The sequence below is a fragment of the Scyliorhinus torazame genome, chromosome 18 (genome assembly GCF_047496885.1).
Source record: "Scyliorhinus torazame isolate Kashiwa2021f chromosome 18, sScyTor2.1, whole genome shotgun sequence".
NCBI lineage: Eukaryota > Metazoa > Chordata > Chondrichthyes > Carcharhiniformes > Scyliorhinidae > Scyliorhinus > Scyliorhinus torazame.
The window spans coordinates 145,050,602-145,072,692 of record NC_092724.1 but is presented as its reverse complement, the minus strand read 5'-3'; the positions used below and the strand labels follow the sequence as shown (position 1 = coordinate 145,072,692).

At 46.4% G+C, this 22,091-nt stretch overlaps 1 long non-coding RNA gene across 4 annotated transcripts in view; it reads right to left on the bottom strand.

The window, feature by feature from the left end:
• The window catches only part of LOC140395593 (uncharacterized), a 222,982-nt gene that overhangs the window by 42,151 nt on the left and 158,740 nt on the right, over positions 1-22,091 (bottom strand). For all 4 annotated transcript variants that reach the window (XR_011936242.1, XR_011936244.1, XR_011936245.1 and 1 more), the window contains exon 2: positions 11,871-11,987. This is a non-coding gene — a long non-coding RNA (uncharacterized lncRNA). The remainder of the gene's footprint in view (positions 1-11,870; positions 11,988-22,091) is intronic.

Below are 22,091 nucleotides of genomic sequence, written 5' to 3'. Positions count from 1 at the left end.
CAAAATAAGGGGAAGTAGATTTAGGACTGAGTTTAGGAGGAACTTCTTCACCCAAAGGGTTGTGAATCTATGGAATTCCTTGACCAGTGAAGCAGTAGAGGCTCCTTCATTAAATGTTTTTAAGATAAAGATAGATAGTTTTTTGAAGAGTAAAGGGATTAAGGTTTATGGTGTTCGGGCCGGAAAGTGGAGCTGAGCCCACAAAAGATCAGCCATGATCTCATTGCATGGCGGAGCAGGCTCGAGGGGCCAGATGGCCTACTCTTGCTCCTAGTTCTTATGTTCTTATGCCCCTTTATGCAGCTACCTCACTCAGCATTGGCAAATTATCCTGACAAAGTCACCCAATGGCACTTACTGGGGCTAATTTTAACTTTGTCAATAATGTAAAGAAGACTATACTGAATTGGCTCCTTGTTAGAATCATAGAAATACCTACAGTGCAGAATAAGCCCATTTGGCCCATCGAGTCTGCACCAACCCACTGAAAGCGGACACTACCTCGGCTCGCTCCCACACCCTATCCCTGCAACCCACCTATCCTGCACATCCCTGGACATTAAGAGACAATTTTATCATGGTCAATGCACCTAACTAGCACACCTTTGGACTGTGGGAGGAAACCATAGCACCCAGAGGAAACACATGCAGGCACATGGAGAATGTGCAAACTCCAGAGAGAGAGTGACCCAAGGCTGGAATTGAACCTGGGTCTCTGTCGCTGTGCGGCATCAATAAAAATAATAATTTTTATTAGTTTCACAAGTAGACTTACATTAACACTGCAATGAAGTTACTGTGAAAAGCCCCTAGTCCAATTCCGGTGCCTATTTGGGTACACAGGGAGAGAATTCAGGATGGCCAATTCACCCGGCAAACACGTCTTTTGGGACTAGTGAGAGGATACTGGAGCACCCGGAGGGAACCCATGCAGACACGGGGAGAACGTGCAGACTCCACACAGCCAGTGACTCAAGCCAGGAAACGAACCGGGGTCCCTGGCGCTGTGAAGCAACAGTGATAACTACTGTGCTACCGTGCTGCCCACACTTCTCCCAATTAGCAATTGTTATACGCTTCTCTTAATTATCATTTCCATTGAAGACAATTGGATATCAATCATTCATATGATCAAAGAAGGTTGAATTTACCCCCACAGTCTGGGATGATGCAAGGTAAAGAAAATAGGAAATCAGAGCATAGGTCGGCTTTCTGACTTCTCAAACCTGCTGTACCATTCAAGATGGCTGATCACCTACCTCAACTCCACTGCCCTGCCTACCTTATAATCCAAATGCCTCAAGAGGGGTGAAAAAGGAGAATACAGTGAAAATAAATAAAGGTACGACATCTTAAAAAGTTGGCTACAATTAATATTCATACAAGCTTGGCAAGTCACCAAATCTTTGTAAAGTATCACAAAATTAGCAGTATCAGTTAACATGGAGGGCACCCAAGATTACTTGGGCGGGATTCTCCGATTCCCCAGCTGCGTGTTTCTCAGCAGCCAGCCATTCACTGGCAGCGGGATTCTCTATTCCTATCCCTTGTCGCTGTTATTTCCCAATGAAGCCAGCCCACGCCGCCGGGAAACCCGAGGACGGTTGTGCGCTGCTGGCGGGACCCGAGAATCCCAATGCCGTGGCCATATAATAACAAGAGTAATAATGCAGCCTCCGTGATTGCAGGTCCATACTGAATTGCAAATTGATGCTTAAAGCCACAACTGGGCAGCACGGTAGCATTGTGGATAGCACAATTGCTTCACAGCTCCAGGGTCCCAGGTTCGATTCCGGCTTGGGTCACTGTCTGTGCGGAGTCTGCACATCCTCCCCGTGTGTGCGTGGGTTTTCTCCGGGTGCTCCGGTTTCCTTCCACAGTCCAAAGATGTGCAGGATAGGTGGATTGGCCATGATAAATTGCACTTAGTGTCCAAAATTGCCCTTAGTGTTGGGTGGGGTTACTGGGTTGGGTGGGTTTGCTGGGTTATGGGGATAGTGTGGAGGTGTGGACCTTGGGTAGCGTGCTCTTTCCAAGAGCTGGTGCATACTCGATGGGCCGAATGGCCTCCTTCTGCACTGTAAATTCTATGTAAATTCTATAAACTGCAGGTATTGAATCTGGCTGCGCCACCTGTTACTGTGCATATGATCGCAAGACTGGACTCTGACCATTGGGGTTCTCTGTTCCTGCCAGCAGTGCACCCCCACCCACGGGTTTCCCGGTGGCGTGGAGTGGCTTCAATGGGAAAGCCCATTGGCAAGCAGCGGGAGTAGAGAATCCCGCCACCAGGAGCGGTGCTTCTGAGAAACACACAGTCAAGGGACCAGAGAATCCAGCCCTACATTTCTGACAGAGTGCTTGTCACCTTCCTCCCTGCAAAAGCCTCCAGCAGTGTCACACTTGAGCTGGCAGCTCAGAGGTATATCGTCTTCTGTCCTCTTTTATTTTGTGGCGCAGGTGCTGGTTTCTTTTTGGTTCCTTTCCATCGTGGATAAAGGTGGGCAAATGCCGTGAAGTTTCAAGCACCGGTTTTGAACAGCCATCACAATATTCTGTGTCAGCTGCCGACTGAAATACCAACATGGTGTGTTCTTGAGCTGGCCTGAATCTCTGTGGGGACCTCCAAACCGCCTGTCAGAACTCTGCGAATCGTGCTGAAGCACTCTCCCCACTTGTTGACCGTTGGCGTGATTTTTCCAAGCATTCCAATTGATATTCCGCTGAAGAGCCTGGGAATTCCTGGCACGTGCTTCTTGAGTCCTTCTCCATTTTCTCTCTATGCTAAAAGCTATCTGACACCACATCAACAGGTTGGTAATCTAATCTTAGCCTGAAGACTTTTGCGGTAATCATCAGCCGACTAATAACATGTGTTCTTTCTTCCAAAAAGAACTTGGCCTTGCCAGCTTTTTCCACCAATTTCAGAAGCGTCCATTAAAAACTCAATGGCTCCGAATGTCAGACAAGAACTTAATGGAATCTTCTGACCCGCCAGAATGCCAGGGTGACTGCCCAAACACAGCAGCACTGATTAGTTGCAAACTGGAAAAGAAATCTCCAGCTCGCATGCCTGATCATCTGAGAATCCATTAAGGAAAGACAGCCTGGAAAATTCAAGTAAACTTAATTACATCATGTCTATTATGTAAATGTAGCTCAAAGCAAAAATACAATTTTGAAACATAACCTATGGAATGTTTTTTCTTTTACAGTGTTAAGTACTGGATTCGTGAATTTTAAGGAATGCATGCTGGCAAGTCACTGAAATAAATGTAATTTAAAGGTGCATCTCCCTTTCATTGCAGTCCCCTGCCCTCCCCACAAGTACACCCCCCCCCCCAAATATATTCCGCGAGGGAACGGAGTCCCACATATATTGAAATCAATTGGCAGAATAAACAGTGCTGTACAAATAGAAGCAAAATAAAGAGCATTTAAAAGAGGCCTATTTTCTTGCAACACTGAGAATCTTGAGCATGGAAAATATTTTGCGTCAAGAAGTTGGGTCGAACAAGGTTTGCATTTTGTTTTCCCCTAAGAAACCCTGTGTGCATTAAAACTTAATAGCTTTGGAAGTCTTGCATACCTCCTTGCCACAGGCTCCAGACTTTCGAGAAGTCAACATCATTTTCAGAAGCATGTACACAAGTAATTCCTGTGCAACCGTAGACATTATGCACAACCGGAGACCTTTGTACTTTTTATTATACACCGTGGAACTACCCACTGCGGTGCTCTGAAATTACCCCAGTTTTGTACAAAAAACACTTTTTGTAACGCAAGGAACAAAATCTGATTTTTTTTGCTCAAAGAAATTTGATTTAGCAAACACCAACAATCATGACCAGGAATGCTCACAAATATAATTATGACCAACAAAGTGGCAAATCAACAAATATATAATTTACAATATTGATGTCCACCAGAGAGAAGAGAAAACCACGTTAAGCCCTTTAATTTTTCCATCAATGCTTGCTTATCCATTAGAATTCTTTGGCAGCTCTACAGAAAGAACAACCAAGACTTATCTTCAATGATGAACATATCTCAAAGCATTTTCTGGAGTTGTTAATAAATAAAAGATGGATTTTTTTTCACAATATGGGGAGGATTGGAGAGAGAATAAAAATAGAGCAAGGGAGCAGAAGATTTGAGCATTGATGATGACGCAGAGAGAGAGAGACACACAGGCAAAACATCTGGAGAATAGAAATGGGAATATAAGGAGGGTGTAGGTGTAGAATGGCGTGAAGTAATGCCATAACATTATTAAAAGAGAAGATACAGGATGTTAAATTCCATGCTTTGGGAAACAGTGCCAGTCAACAAGGATGTGGTTGATGGACCAGGATGATGTGACGTGAGACGGGATGCAGGCAACTGAAAAAGCCCCAGGTGACGTGCTTGTCAAGCAATATATGGACCCAACACCCTCAGCCTCAAACCAGTGTGGAATGAGGACATAAAGGATCGAGAAAGCATCAGCCTTTGATGGAGAGAACACTTCAAACATCTCCTAAACAGTGATACAATCATAGATTAGGTCATATTTGAGGAAAGCCCTCAACTCCTCATCAAAGATGATCTTGGACTCCCACCAAGCACGGACGAAGTTGAAGCCACCATTGATCACTTGAAGAATGGAAAGGTTGCAGTAGTGGATGGGATTCCAGAAGAGATTTTCAAACTTGGAGGAGAACGGATCAACCGTCACCTCCAACAGCTGTTCCTGAAAATCTGGGACAGAGAAGAACTTTCTGCTGACTAGGCAGATAAGGCCATCATCTCATCTACAAGGAAGGAGACAAAGTGGACTGCGTGAGCTACTGAGGAATCTCCCTACTCGCCGGGAAGATCATCGCCCAAATCCTCGCTAATCGTTTTCTCCAGTCTCTGAAGAATTCCTTCTGGAAAGCCCGAATAGCATCCAACCAAACTGTGGAATAGTGGACAGGATTTTCACTGCTCAACAACTTCAAGAGAAATGCCAGGAGCAGCATCAGCCACTCTACATGGCCTTCATCGATCTGACCAAGGCTTGTGACTCAGTCGATCGGGATGTTCTAAGGAAGACTCTGTCAAAGGCCGGCTGTCCAAAGAAATTCATCAATATTCTCGGACTCCTCCACAACAAGATGTTGACAACAGTCCTCACCGACAGAAATAAGACAGAAACCTTTGAGGTCAAGACTGGAGTCAAGCAGGGATGTGTCATCACTCCCCCACCCTTTTCTCCATCTTCACTGCCACCATCATTCACCTTGTCAAGAACAAGCTTCCCAGTGGAGTGGACAACATCTACAGGACGAACAGAAAAATTGTCAACCTCAACCAGTTGAAATCCAAAAAGAATACGACACTGGCATCGCTCGTGCAACTTCAGTGTGCCGATGACAACGCCATCTCCACTCTTTGAGAAGAGAATCTCCAAGCCATGCTTGACACTTTTCCCGAAGCATGCTGAAGTAGTGGTCTCAGCCTCAACCTCAAGAAGACTCAAGTCCTTTACCAACTCACCCAAGGGCAAGATCCGGTCTCTTCCTCCATCAAGATCAAAGGAGAAACCCTCCCAAACATGAAATATTTCTCCTAACTGGGGAGCTACATCTCATCTAAGGATGACATTGATTTGGATGTTCAACATCATATCCAATTCACGAGCGCCTCCTTTGGACACCTATAGGCGAGAGTCTGTGACAATCAGGCCATCCTTGCTGATACCAAGATCCTTATGCACAAGGCAGTAGTCCTCTCAACTCTTCTACATGCTCAGAAGCCTAGACTACGCACAGATACCACCTCAAGGCCTTGCAGAGGTGCCATCAATGCTGTCTGAGACAGATTCTCCGCATCAGCTGGGAGGACAGGTGTACTAATATCAACGTCCTTGAAGGAGCCAAGAACACCGGAATCATAGAATCATAGAAGTTTCAGTGCAGAAGGAAGTCATTCAGCCCATTGAGTCTGCACCAACCCTTGGAAAGGGCACTCTACTTATGCCCACCCCTCCACCCCATCCCCGTAACCCAGTAACCCCAACTAACCTTTCAGTCACTAAGGGACAATTTAGCCTGGCCAATCTACCTAACCTGCACATCTTTGGACACCGAGGCCAAGCCAACTTCCCTGGGCCGGCTATGTGCTTAGAATGTCAGAGTCTCAATTGCCATAACAAATCTTCTTCGCCCAGCTCAAGGAAGGCACCCGAACAAGAGGAGGACAAAGGAAACGCTTCAAAGACACCCTGAAAACTTACCTCAAGAAATACAACATAGACATCAATACCTGGGAAACCCTTGTTCATAAGAGGCTTATTGGAGGAATCTCCTGATTGAAAGGTCACAATTCTTCGAGGGCACCTGATGGCAAGAGGAGGCCCGGGTAAGGAGCCTGAGAAAGGAATACCAGTGATCTGGAGCCCAAGGATCAATCCCATCTCCCGGAAACACCTGCCAAGTGAGCGGTCGAAGATGCGCCTCTAGGTTTCGGTTTGTTAGCCATGTAAGGACTCATAGAACTCATGACCAGTAGCATGGAGTTTCTTATGTGGACCATCATACTCATTAGCGAGGGATCGCCGAAGAAGAAAAAGACAGATGACTGAGATGCCACAAATTGGGTTTTTTGAGGTGGCCAATGCGAGTCCAGCAAATGGGAACTTAGAAAAACAAAGTGCCAAATTTTAACTTTAGTCAGGATTTGGATGAATGGGTGGCAAGGTGAGGTGGAAACTTACTCTTTGCTCCAGAAATGAGGACTAGGCTCCAACCCCCAAGCGTCATATACATTTTGCACAGGAAATCAGTGGGTAAGGTGGAAAATTACACAGTTTGGGTGGAGGCCAAGAGCCGACACAAGATAGAGAGTGAGATTCTCTTCTGAGGCCCAATTTGCGATGGCCTTGTATTCAGGAAGGGGTGGGAGCAGCGGTAGAGGAGACATAGGCTTCCCTTGTGTGGTTCAGGTGATCACTCCTAACCCCAAAATGGCAAGGAAGTGCCCATTTGGGTCTTATCTGGGCTGGATTAATCTTTCCACTGTCTTTACCTGGTCAAGAAGCCCAAATTCAGATTGGAGTCAGATCTCCCTGAAGTCATTGAGCAGGCTACCTGTTGGCAACAGAACAGGTTAAAACTCAGAACACTGGGTTTCTGGCAGCTTTCTGGCATGTGGCTAACCTTGGGGATCGTAAGTGTCCAGCTACCTGGCAAGCCACTGTCAGATTGGAAGTGACAGAAGGGATAGAGGTTGTAGCGCACAAAGACTCCATGAGACGAATATAGTGAAGTCGATGAGGCTTTATTAAGCGTGTCTGTTCCCCAGCAGCCCGATAGTAAACTGGCCTGCGGGGGAAGGCACCGGCTTCTTATACTTCGCCTTCAGGGCGGAGCATGAGGTCAACGGCCAACCAGGACCCGGGATCTGTCAGCCAATGATGACATTAGGGCTTCCAGTCCCACATGACCCCCAATACATACTACCACAGAGGTGACCAATGAAGCAGAGGTGAACAATGTGACTAAGATTATCACAGAAATATGCAGCAGAATGCGGGGTTTGAGTCTCCGCGCTTAGAGTTGAACAGAACCCCAGGATTTCATGTAACATGTTTCGACCAGAGTTAGGGAGGAAGGAGTGCCAAGGCATCAGGTAGGTCAGTCTTCCTGATGTTTATTTGGAGTAAATAGATTAGAGTCAGGTAATAGATCTGAGTCGTGGTGACGAGTTAGTATTGGGTGCCATTGATCCAGTTCCTGGGGGGTTGCTCAGCAACAAGAATTAACTTTTTATTTTAGAAAGAACTTGAAATGACAGTTTTCCTCTCATTGAACTTTTAATCACCTACCACATCTAAACGCAATACAAAGTAATAGATGCTTGAAACAACTGACAGCATTTCTAGGATTGATAGATCGTGCTGTGATTATCTACATGGCATGTGACAATAACATTTCTGGGAGTTTCTAATAAGATCATGAGATGATCAATATGAGCCTTGCTACTCATACTGTAAAAACATCCTGCACTCTCCAAGTAATTAGGTCAGTTCTTGGTTAAGCTGGGGAGGCAAAAGATTCAGGCTGAGGTCCAGAGATCAGTGGGTGACCAATAATAGTGCCGAGGGTCCGGGAATCGTGGGAAGTGAAGAGAAGAGGTCAGGAGCAGTGTCAAGTATAAGGAGAGGATTTAGAGATGCAAGTAATTGCGAAGCGTTAGAATGTGAACATTCTGATAAGTTACTTATTTTCTGTCCTAACCCACATGGGACTTACGAGGTGGCAATGATTAAATTCCCCGTGAGCCTCGCTGAATACCAACACTCCCGTTAAAGGGGGCAGAGAACGCTAAATTATGTATAGTTATCTTCTGCATAAAGTCGGCCAGTTTGGGTACTGACAAGAGAGACCTGGCTGGGATCTTTCTTGCTCTGTAAATAATAGTTATTGCAATAAAACTTTACTTCCTATTAACAACTCGGTGTGGACTCCTTCACGGCCTGCAACATTTTCTTTGTCACTGATGATCCCGAGGGCTGGATTACCCCAAGTGCAACTCTGGCTGCATCAGAGAAAACCAATGCTGGAGAGGAGAGCTCGAACAGGCATTCGGCTACTCGTTCGTGCATAGAAAAGGCCTAACAACAGCTCCAGGCCTGGGTAAGTGCCACCACTTGTCCATCCTTACCCGTTGTGGCAGGTGCCTCCTTTTGGGTCTGAGATGCACTTCCCGCCTGCCATTTGACAGACTTAGTCGGGTGCCAAGCACCTAAAAAAACGAATGGAAGAAGGCTCGATTTTTAGACCACCCCGATTTCAGAGGAATATTAAAGTTGGAAAAACTTGCCAGTGAAACAATCTGGAAAAGAATCCCCAACATAAAGGCAAAATAATTCAGGTCTCTTCCAAATCCGCCAACTGTGGGATTCCTGCCTATTTCTCCCAAAGAAAATTAGTCCATCGGGGAGGATAAGCCATTGGTGAACTTGGAATGAAGAAGCTGGCCCACAGTTAATCAACTTCATCTCAACAGTGAATATCTTAAAGCGCTTGAATGCTGATTTGTGACAACGCTGGATACTGAACACTCCACTGGGGTAGTTAACACGTGTAATTAAAGACGGCGATGAATGAAACAGTATGGATACTGATTTTCTGTTACGTTTTAGCGATTTACAGGCTCTGTTATAGTACAAGGGGAGACTGAATGTACTTCTTTTCCATGATTAGCCAAGTTTACATATGGGCTCAAGCTGCGAATCCAACTGATGCAGCAAAGCTGACTCACCGTTGAATCTGTAAACAGAGGCAAAGTTGTGGAAAATGTACAAAAGGACTAACGACTGATTTAATGCAATAATTGCCAGAGTTTCCTGGCTTCCCCCATGTCAGTTGTAATGAAGCAAAGTACCTGTAGGTTTTAGATTCTGTTAATGGATAGTCTGAGGCAACAGCTGACAGATTCCCCCTTCAGCTATGAACTGGATGCATGCTGCACTGTTCCTGTGAGAATTCCTTCTCGGGAATTAATACTCCTGGGCATGTCAGGGGCACTGCACAGTAAATCACCAGGTTTACCAGCACACACATGGATCCTTCTTTTCTTTAACTGAGTAAAACCATGGCCCAGACTCACACTGGGAAGGGGAGACGAGTTAAGCTTGTCCGCGGTGAGTGGAAATCGCACTTCACCGTGAATGAAGTGCTGGTCAGACAAATGAGAACGCCAGCAAAATGTCCTGTCATAACCTCAAGAACATTATACCTCTTTCTGCTCCAGGCAAAACCAGGCTCCCTGCCGTACATTCTTTTGGCACGTCAAATCTGATCAGCAAGAAGATAAATATTACTTTGCAAGATGCTGGTGGCAGTTATTCCCGACCTATCTCCGCTTGTGTGCATTTAAATTACAATCAATGAAAACAGAGTGTGAGCAATAGGGACGGTTTGCACCCACTCTTTTAGATGCTAAAAGTACCCTTGGAGCTCCAAAATAGCACCCATGGCATGAGCACACACATCTGGGGCGAATCATATTCAAGGACATTCATGCATGCAGTGAACATCCACTGGGGTCTGCAGAGCAGGCTGATCAGGTGTCAGTCAGCATGCGGTGCTAATTTGATGCCGAGGTGCCATTTTGGAGCTCGATAAATGCTGGAAATACCCATCGGGTCAGGCAGCATCTACGGAGAGAGAAACAGTCTGTTTCACATCAATGGACTTTCATCAGAACTGGGAGAAGTTAGGGGTGCAACAGCTTCTGAGGAAAGGGTGGGCGGGAGAAGGACAACCGGAGGCTGGATCTGTGATTGGGTAGAAGGCGGGAGAGACTGAATGACAGAAGAGCTAGACTTCCAGGGGCAAAGGGAACGGTGATGGGGCAAGCAAAGAAACAAAGAAAAAGAAAACTGTGCCGAGACCAGGTGTACAAAGAAAAGAAAACAAAATGGAGGGAGAGTTTGCAGTTGGAAATTGTTGAACTCGTTAAGTCCAAATGGCAGTGAAGTGCCTAATCGAAAGCTGAGGTGTTGTTCCTCAAGCTTCCATTGAGCTTCAACAGTGCAGCAGGACAAGGACAGAGATATCAGCATGAGAGTAAGGTGGAGAATTAAAATGACAAACGACAGTACACTCGGAGTCACGCTTGTGGACTGAACGGATATTCCACAGAGTAGCCATCCAAACTGCATTTGGTGTCCCCAATCTTGAGGCAACCACATTGTGAGCAGCCAGTACAGCAGACTAAATTGAAGGAAGTGCAGACTTCCCAATGGTGCAGGATACTGGCTGTATCCACATTGCTTTGTGGGCAGCATGTGTTAAATCTGCTCTAAACTAGAACCAAATGGGGTTCCCCAACCTCAGCATCCAGCTGGTGTGTAGCCACATAGGCAGTGCATCCTGCAGGCCAATGACCGATTTGCCCATGCCCGATATGTCTATGCGCAAATATTGTGCAGGATTAGCCATGATCAATGCACGGGGTTACGGGGATAGGGCAGGGCCGGTACAGACTTGATGGTCTGAATGGCCTCCATCTGCACTGTAGGGATTCTATGATTCTATAATATCAGTATAAGGGGCAGCACGGTAGCATTGTGGATAGCACAATTGCTTCACAGCTCCAGGGTCCCAGGTTCAATTTTGGCTTGGGTCACTGTCTGTGTGGAGTCTGCACATCCTCCCCGTGTGTGCGTGGGTTTCCTCTGGGTGCTCCGGTTTCCTCCCACAGTCCAAAGATGTGCAGGTTAGGTGGATTGGCCATGATAAATTGCCCTTAGTGTCCAAAATTGCCCTTAGTGTTGGCTGGGGTTACTGGGTTATAGGGATAGAATGGAGGTGTTGACCTTGGGTAGGGTGCTCTTTCCAAGAGCTGGTGCAGACTCGATGGGCCGAATGGCCTCCTTCTGCACTGTAAATTCTATGATAATATTGCATACAAAAGCCAACTATTCACACATGTGAATTCCCTTCGTGCCTGTCTTCCCTGTGCCTTTGCCTGTGCTAGTTTTCCTACACAGTGCTGCCCCAGTGGCTGCAGCATGACTGGCAAACGGCTGCCGACTATCACTGGCAGAGACTGCAAATGGCCTTGAACATTGACTTCACACAGCTCTGGGCTTAGAATGCCTGGCTTTGGACTGCACCACCATGGCATGGGCAGGAGTTGTCTGGGCTAGCTGTTTGACAGAGAGGACACTGATGGAGAAGCAAGGGTGGGGGAAGGAATGCTATCATCCGGAGGGAAGACAGAAAATGTATGGCCCATGGAGCAACAGTCACACCCCTAGGATGGCACATGGAGCAATCAAATGATCCTGTGCCCAATGTCACAGCAAGTGCAGATCTGCTCTTGAAAATACATACAGTGTCAGCATCTCCGCTGGGGGCTGTGAGTGGAATTGAGTGATGGTGCTGTGTCTTCATCATCAGTCTCTTTTTGGTCTTCTCCCACTGCCTGGACAGGTTGCAGCTCTTGGGTAGCTGAAAGCAAAATGGCACAAGTTTAAGATTGCGGCACAAGGAGAAGTTGGGAGGGAGAAGGAAGCTCATGGTTACTGTGGTAAACGCCTTGCCACTACAATTCACCACTGTATTGTTTTGTATTATGTTGATGCCCTTGTGGGTTCTGCCTGTGGCTCCGCCCCCTCGGGGGTGGTATATAGATCTGCAGCCTGTAGGCGGCAATCAGTACAGAGCAGTTGCAGGCAGGCACAGATCTAGCTTATTAAAACCACTGTTCACTTCTACTAATTGTCTCATGTGAATTGATGGTCGCATCAGTTACATCATCTGTCATTTGTAAATCAGAAGAGATTGTGGGAGGAGGGAGAACTAGGTTATGAGAAGGACTATAAATGAGGACATTTATTACATTTTCATCCCCCCACTAGCCACAACCTTAATAATAACTGTCCTTATAATGACCATCACCATCTTCTGCATGGTGGGTTAGGGCATGCAGGCAAATCTGTCCCTCATTGGTAAGCTCTTGCTGTCACCTTTTCCTGTCGAAGAGAGAGACGGAGGAGGATGTGTGTCAGTAAGGTGAAATGTGTTTGGTTTCAAGGCTGCCATGGTTAAATAGCTAGCAGTGCACGCAAGCTGTGACATGTGGACGCAAATCTTACAGCAGTGAGAGGTGCTTGTGGGTTAGCTAGAAACTGACTTGTCTGCTTCTGCCTGCTCGGTGTTAACTGGCCTACCTTGCTTCTGGGGGTCCAACCAATTTACCTTTGCTCCACTTGGATTTTGCCTTCTGTATATTTGGCTGTCTGCCCCTATCATCCTCCTTGACTCTAGGCTTTGTCATACCTCGTTGATCTCCCCAATTGTTTAGGTACTCTGTTTCTACTCTAAATCTGCTCACATCTGAGTCAAACTAACTGCCTTCTAATCTTGTTACTGGGAGAGGCGCATCTCATCTGGCATTTTGAATACTGGCCACTGATGTTTCTAGGCAGATTTCACCGGTTGCTGAGCAGGTCGCATTCCATTATGTTTTGTTAAATTCTTTTTACGCCGGTTGCTAAGCAAATTCATGACACCAGCATTTTCCGTTTTTATTTCGGATTTCCAGCATCCCCGGTATTTTGCTTTTAAAACAGTGTGATTAGTGCTGGCTGAATACAGAGGGTGGTATTCTCCCCCCCCCCCCACCCCACGCCGGGTGGGAGAATCGCCGGGGCGCCGCGCGAGTCGCGCCACGCTGCCCGGCCACCCGCACGCGATTCTCCCCCCCCCAAAACCAGCGCCAACGAGAATCGCCGCGAACGGCGAGCGGCGATTCTCCGGCCCAGATGGGCCGAGCGGCCGGCGATAAAACATCCTGGTCACTGCCGGCGGGAACTGTGCGGGAACGCTGGGGGGTGGGGGCGGCCTGTGTGGGGGGGGGGGGCTCCTTCACTGGGGGCGGGGGGGCCTCCAATGGGGTCTGGCCCGCGATCGGGGCCCACCAGTCGGCGGGACGGCCTCTCCCCCCCGTCGGGCCTACCTCCTTCCGCGGCTGGCCCCAGAACCCCGGCGCCATGTTGGTGAGGGGCGGGCGTGTGTAAGAAGTTCCCCGCGCATGCGCAGGAATGAGCTGCCCAACTGCGCATGCGCAGGAATGAGCTGCCCCAACTGCGCATGCGCGGGTTGGCGCGGCCCATTTGGCGCCGCGTAAGGAGGCTGGAGTGACGTGAACCACTCCAGTGCCGTGCTGGTCGTGCCAGAATATATACCAGAATAGGTCATGCCCTGGCCCTGTTCGCGCCATCGTGAAACGCGACGCCGTTCACGACGGCATGGGCACTTAGTCCCGGGAGCGGAGAATCCCACCCAGAGATCTTGAAGTGAGCATGCAGCACAAAGTTGGCTTTTGACGACATTGCAATCAATGGACATAGGCTAACCATACATCATAAGCCTCCTCCCCCTTTTTCAGAGGCTATCCAAATTAGCGCCATAGAGCTAGTAATACCTATTCCAAATGTGCTGAAAAGCTGAAGAATTCTCTCAGAGGTTTGGTCATTTTTCTTTCTTGTTTTCTTGTGAATCATTTTAAAACAAAACATTGTTTCCAAATGATAAGCCTCCTTGATTAAAGATCATATTGTTTGGTGGTTAAAGATAGCTGCACTTTTCAGTAATTCTCTTGTAAATTCACTGTAGACGAAAACTCAGTTTTCAGTAATGACTGTATGGAGCCAATGCTACATTCTTCCTACAGATTTTCTCTTCACATAGTACTAAACTCTGTGCTGAGGTCAATGCTTTCAACGCTCGCTCACTTTTTCACCTGTTAGCTGCTGTGAATAGTTCTCGCATGCTCCCTGGTGCCATGGTCACCACATTCTGTGGTCACTTTACCAAAGCGAACAAATTGAAAGGACATGTGATTTCCTGCCAGGAATTATGGGTAAGTGATGTAATCTAGGATTCGCTGTTTCAATAAGTTCAATAAGCTGCCCCGTGACATCAATTTTATTCTTTAACTGAGAGTGTCATCAACCAAGGTGACCTGAAGAGGTGGGAGTAAAAGGCTTTGACCAGAGGAACAGGAAACAGCTGACATACATTTACATCATTCCAAAGAGGGGAAAATAAAGTGAGGACGGAAATGAAACAAATTACTTCGCCACGGCAGCTTAGATGTCTTTGAAGAGAAGTCGATGCAAAGCAGTTTGTAACTGCACTTTAATCACCATGACACGCGTGTGTGTAAATTCCATAGGGTCCTCTGGTGTGAGAACTATGGAAGCCCTGGAGAAAAAAAATCAAAAATGGTAGTTTAAGCTGCTTCACCGCTGTCTCCACCTTCCTTTTGCCAAAATTATTGCTGGATGTCAAGGGAACACCACAATAATTAAGGGCCATGGTGTCATTGTCAAGAATTCAAACAACACTTCAATTCCATCATTTTAGTGATCTGGTCAGAAAACTCAAAAAATGAAGTTAAAAGCGACATTTACATTTATAATTGAGCTATATTTGAACTGCCATCCCAATGAACAAAAACAAGCAATAATCACTCTGTGGTAGGATTCCTTCAAAGGTCATTGGGCGGGATTCTCCGAGCCTGCACCGGGTTGGAGAATCGCCGGAGGGCACGCGAATCCCGCCACGCAGCTCCGACGCCGGGCCGCCAATTCTCCGGCGACCGGAGAATCGCCACCAAACGCGCCGGCGCCGTCGCCGCAGTGCCGGTCAGGGGCCGTTGAAAGCACCCCCCGCGGCGATTCTCCGCGCTCGACGGGCCGAGTGCTCGCCGAGTTCCGCCAAGTCACGCCGGTGTCGTTCGGGTATGGTCCTACCTGGCGGGACCTCGGTGTTCTGGGGGCCGCCCTTGTGGGGGGGCAGGGGGAGCCGACTCCGGGGGGGGGGGGGCCTCCACCATGGCCAGGCTTGCGATCGGGGGCAACCGATCTGCGGGCGCGCTCATTCCGGGAGTCTGTATTCCTCCGCTCCGGGCCCCTGTAGGACTCCGCCATGTTGCCCAGGTGGCCGGCGCAGAGACGGCCGCGGTGCGCATGCGCGGACCCGCAGCGGCCGTGGCGGCATGCGCGGACGCCTGCTGGATGTGTCGGGCCGGCTTTCCACGCCGGAGCAGCGCACAGCACTCCGTCGCCGTGCTAGCCCCCGAGGAAGAAGAGAATGACTGGGCCTGGAGGCCCGTTGACGCCGCGTCACTCGCGCCGGTTTTGACTCCTACGTCAACACTTGGTCGGGATTTCGGAGAACCCCGGCCAACATGTCAACAAAACAGTGGGTGGGATTCTCCAGTCCCCCAGCCCGCTGTTCGCTGGCGGCGGCATCCTTCCTTCCCGCTGCTTGTCAATGGGATTTCCCATTGAAGCCACCGGGAAACCCGTTGGTGGGGTTGCACTGCCTGCGGGAAAAGGGAATCCCGACGACCGGAAAATTCCGGCCAATATCATATTGCCAGGAATTTAAATATAGACTTTTTTTCAAATATTGGACTTCTAAAAGGCAAAACGTTGAAGCACATTCCGAAAGCAAGCACGTAACAGGTACTGCAAGTTATGTTTTCTAAGGTTTAAGAAAATGGGCACTGCACACTAATCTGAAGAGGTGGGTTTACACCAGTACACTGTACACTGGAAGATCTTCCTGTGCCTGGGCTCGGGAAGTATCAGGGAGTTGAGCATGCCAGAGTACCTGTCTGGAAAGGAACTCATTCAATTTTCCGTGTTAATTAAAGTGCACAGAAAATCAGGAGGCTTTCATGACAGACGGGGCTCTAATCTGCCCAATTTCCCAACATTTGTTGTGCTCATGTGATCCAGAACACCTGTGCACAGACCCAGGAATGGCTCCCTTTAAAATCTTTCAAACAGCCCGACTTTGTGTAACTTTGGTCCATATTAAACAAAGGGAATGATAGTCCTTCTTTTCTGTGTCGCCCATCTTACTTAGTGGCACGGGGATAGATTTTAGTGGCTGTGCATTATGCTGTTTAACTCAATGCAGTGAGGAGCTGTGTTCACAAATGGAACTGGCTTCTTATTTATTTGGTGGGAATGTCTCTGCGCCAAGTTCCAATTTTTCTCCAACATCATCAGTTTATTTGGAGAGCGCCTTGCGGAGTCTGTTTTTGCCCACGGGTAATGCGCCTATGGGATGAATAATGTGACACAAACAGACAAAGCTTCCTGTTAAGCACAGCACGCCACACAACAGTCTGATTATTTGCCTGTAGCCTAATCTACTGCTTGCGCAGTGATTGTTACTATTCTTCAATAAACCTTTCTATATTGGCTCATGAGATCAATTGATCATTTTAGCTTAAAACTGCTTAATTGTGATTTAGATAAAATACCTTTTAACTGAGGTTGGATGTGTTCACTTCACTTCATTTGCAAAGGCAAAACACTACAGCCGCTGAAATTCTGAGTTAAAAACAGAAAATGCTGGTAATACTCAGCAGCTCAAGCAGCTCTTGTGGAGAGAATTAGAATTAACCCTTCAGCCAGCTGACCTTTCATATGGTTTGGAATGTTAATTTTGTTTCTCTCTTCACAGATGCTGCCTGACCTGCTGAATATTTGCTGCAATTTCTGTTCTTATTTCAGTTAGTAGCATCTTGCATGTTTATAATATTGCCATGACTTCACACTCACCTAAAGTTCATAAGTTCATAAGATGTAGGAGCAGAATTAGGCTAGTCGGCCCATCGGGTCTGCTCTGCCATTCTATCATGTCTGATACATTCCTCATCTGCTATCTACAATGCTACAGACCAAGAGCTGGATTGCAAAATCAGCCAGAGCATCGCCTCCCCAGAACACATGACCTAGGGGCAGGAGTAGGCAATTTAGCTTCCCGAGCCTAAACACCTTCAACATGGCTGACCCCATTCTGGCTTCAACTCCACCGTCCTGCCCGTTCTCCATAACCCTTCAACCCATTACCAATTAAAAATCTGTTTAACTCCCCCTTAAATTTGCTCATTTCCCCTGCATCCACCGCATTCTGGGATAACAAATTCCACAGATTCACAACCTTTTGGGAGAAGTAGTTTTGCCTCAAATCTGTTTTAAATTTGCTACCTCTTATTCTAAGATTATGACCTCTCGCTTTAGAATGCCCACAAGAGGAAGCATCTGCTCCACGCCTATTTTATCCATACCTTTTAGCATCTTGAATACCTCAATTTGATCTTCCCTCATTCTTCTAAACTCTAGAGGCCTAAACTGTTCAATCTCTTCTCATATGACAAACCCCTCATCTCTGGAATCAATCTATTGAACCTTCTCTGAACTGCCTCCAATGTCACTACATCTTTCCTCAAATAAGGGGACCAAAACTGTGCACAATACTCCAGGTGCAGTCTTACCAATGCCTTGTATAGTTGCAACAACACTTCTTTACCTTTATACTCAATTCCCTTTGCTATAAATGCCAACATTCCATTTGCTTTCCTTAATATCTGCTGCACCTGCATATTCATTTTATGTGACTCATGCACTAGGACACCCAGATCCCTCTTCATCGGAGCACCCCAAAATCTCTCACCATTTTGATAATAAGTTGCCTTTCCATTTTTTCGACCAAAGTGCATGACCTCACACTTATCCATGCTAAACTCCATCTGTCATATTTTGCCCCACTCTCCTAACCTATCTTTATCCATTTGTTAGATTCTTATTTCCTCATTGCAACTTACTGTCCCACCTATTTTTGTGTCATCTGTGAATTTGCCAAAAGACCCTTCCATCCTGTATCCAAGTCATTATTATAGATTGTAAATAGCTGGGGCCCAAGGACCAACCCTGTGGCACCCCACTAGTTACATCTTGCCATCCAGAAAAAGACCCATTTTTCCCGACTCTCTGTCTCTTGTCCGTCCGCCAGTCTTCTATCCAAGCTAATAAGTTACCCCTAATCCCATGGGATCTCACTTTGTGAATTAACCCTCTGTGCGGCATCTTATCAAACACCTTCTGGAAGTCCAGATATACTACATCTACAGGACCCCCAGTATCCACTTTGCTTGTTACATCTTCGAAGAACTTCAGCAAATTAGTCAAACATGATTTGCCCTTCATAAAACCATGTTGACTCTGATGGATAGTGCTTTGGCTTTCCAAATGTCCTGATGTTATGTCCTTGATAATTGATTCGAACAATTTTCCAACAACAGATGTTAAACTAACTTGTCTGTAATTTCCCACATTCTGCCTCCCTCCCTTTTTGAATAAGGATGTTACATTAGCATTTTTCCAATCCACTGGAACCTTACCCGTGTCCAGGGAAATTTGGAATATTATAACCAATGGATCCACTATCTCTGCTGCCACTTCCTTCAACACCCAAGGGTGCAGGCCATCAGGCACTGTGGACTTGTTTGCCCTCAATCCCAAGAGTTTGTTGAGTACCGTGTCCCTATTGATGCTGATTGTTCCAGGTTCCACCCTTTCCACTACCTCTGAATTGCCCCTTCTTATAGGAATGGTACTAGTGTCCTCCGTGAAAACTGAGACAAAGTATTGATTTCTCACCTTTGCCATTTCTGTGTTCCCCACTATTAACTCACTGGTTTCATCTTCCAAGGGGCCAACATTCACCTGAGCAACTCTCTTCCCTTTTATGTACCTGTAGAAGCTTTTGCTATAGTTTTTTGATATTCTGTGCTAGTTTTTTTCCCCATAATTTACCTTAGCTCTTTCTATTCCTTTTTTGGCATCCCTTTGTTTATGTTTGAAAGTTTCCCAATCTGATATAACTTAGTTTTTGTCTCTATAATATCCTTGACTTCCTTGTTTAGCTATGGATGTTTTTTACCCTTCTTCCCATCTTGCTTCCTCACTGGGATATATTTTAGTTGTGAAGAATTGAGTATGTCCTTAAACAACTGCCACTGCTCATCAGTTGTCCTACCTTTTAGCCTTCCTGCCCAGTCTATATGGGCCAAATCTGTCCTCAAGCCTATGTAATTCCCTTTGTTTAATTCCAGAACACGAGTGTGGGACTCCACTATCTTGCCCCCAAACTGAATCTTGAATTCTGCCATATTATGGTCACTATTCCCGCGTGGATCCTTAACTATGTGGTCATTAATTAATCCCTCCTCATTACAGACTACCAAATCGAGAGTAGCCTCCTCCCTGGTTGGTTTCCCAACATATTAAGACCATAAGACATAGGAGCGGAAGTAAGGCCATTCGGCCCATCGAGTCCACTCCACCATTCAACCATGGTTGATTTCAACTCCATTTACTCGCCCTCTGTCCATAGCCCTTAATTCCACGAGAAATCAAGAATTTATCAACTTCTGTCTTAAAGACACTCAACGTCCCGCCCTCCACCGCCCTCTGTGGCAATGAATTCCACAGACCCACCACTCTCTGGCCGAAGAAATTTCTCCTCGTCTCTGTTCTAAAGTGACTCCCTTTTATTCTAAGGCTGTGCCCCCGGGTCCTAGTCTCCCCTGCCAATGGAAACAACTTCCCTACGTCCACCCTATCTAAGCCATTCATTATTTTGTAAGTTTCTATTAGATCTCCCCTCAACCTCCTAAACTCTAATGAATATAATCCCAGGATCCTCAGACGTTCATCGGATGTTAGGCCTACCATTCCTGGGATCATCTGTGTGAATCTCCGCTGGACCCGCTCCAGTGCCAGTATGTCCTTCCTGAGGTGTGGGGCCCAAAATTGCTCACAGTATTCTAAATGGGGCCGAACTAGTGCTTTATAAAGCTACAGAAGTACATCCCTGCTTTTATATTCCAAGCCTCTTCAGATAAATGACAACATTGCATTTGCTTTCTTAATTACGAACTCAACCTGCAAGTTTACCTTTGGAGAATCCTGGACTAGGAATCCCAAGTCCCTTTGCACTTCAGCATTATGAATTTTGTCACCGTTTAGAAAATAGTCCATGCCTCTATTCTTTTTTCCAAAGTGCAAGACCTCGCACTTGCCCCCGTTGAATTTCATCAGCCATTTCTTGGACCACTCTCCTAAACAGTCTAAATCTTTCTGCAGCCTCCCCACCTCCTCCATACTACCTGCCCCTCCACCTATCTTTGTATCATCGGCAAACTTAGCCAGAATGCCCCTAGTCCTGTCATCTAGATAGTTAATATATAAAGAGAACAACTGTGGCCCCAACACTGAACCCTGCGGGACACCATTGCTCCAGGAAACAGTCTCTAATGTATTCAATGAACTCTGCCAATTTGATTCCTCCAGTCTATGTGCATATTAAAATTACCCATTATTATTGCCACACCTTTCTTGCAAGCCCCCAATATTTCCTGGTTTATACACTGCCCTGTTGTAGAACTACTGTTTGGGGACCTATCAGGAGTGACAACGAGAACGGAACTGCTTTTAAGAACAATTTCGTGTTTGGAAATTGGCCTTTAAAGTGCCTTTCGGAAAAAAAAAAATAAGAGGATCAACTGCAAAATTGTTTACCTGTGAGGTGCCCATAGATGCTGTATATTCAAGGCAGGAGTTCACATAGGTGGATTGGCCACGCTAAATTGCCCTTCAATTTGAAAAAAAAATGTTTTAAAATGAAATTTAAATCATGGATGCTGATGACAGCATCATCATGAGATGGGAAGAGTCACCAATACTGACAGTGGGTAGGAATTTAATGCATTCAGATGAAGATCATGCATGATTAATACCTCTGGAATGATGTAACTGTAGTGTTTTCAGTGTACAGCTCGGCTTCATGCTTATTCCTAACATTGTACTAGGCAGTGGCTTATACACCGAAGTCAGTGAGGCGTGGAGATGGAAAGAGGCCCCTGCATCTGAGGGGCAGGGCAATAGTATTGGCTTAAAGAGGACTGTTAACCAAGTCACAAGTTCTACCGAGGGACCTTTTAAATCCATCTGAACTACTACAACAAGCAGTATAATTCCTCATCCAAAATAAACCTTGGCATTACCCTAAGATGCCAGCCTTGATTTTGAGTTCAAGAAAGATGTGCACAATTTGTTTTGGCCATGGGCAGCGCCCATGGGTCACCGTCTACATTATATCAGAGGTTGTGAATGACACAGTGGAAAGTTCCAGTCATAGTAGAACAGTGTGACTCCTGACTCACAAGGAACTGCCACAGGAGAGCCATTAATATTTGCATGAAAGGGAAACAGATTTCTTTTTTCCTGACGTACGAATCCTTCCTTGCAGTCTGGCTTATTACTGAGGATGCGGTCTACGGTAAATTTAGCATTATCTCACTTCTGTCTTCTCCTTTCTCAAGCTATTCAAACCCAAGGTTAGCATATCTCTTTCATGCTCCAAAACCAGTTCAGCGAGAACGGAAAGCAAAATATTTTCATAATAATTGAGTAAGCCAACTGAGGTAACACATTCAGCAAGCTTTAGCATTAGGTTGCAGTGCTTAAAGTTTCAAATTTTGTTTTGCAAGTTATAATGGGCGTGCTCTAATGAAAGGAAGAGTGCCGTTCTGGGGAGATTAGTGGGGCCGTTCCTGGTGCTTGTAGAGGTGTGAATGACCCTGCTTTCAAATGGCACTCAGCGGGGAACGTCCCGTCAAGCTCACATTCAGTCGCGTTTTTAAATGGTGCCATGGTCTCTTGATTTCCCACCCCCGCCCCT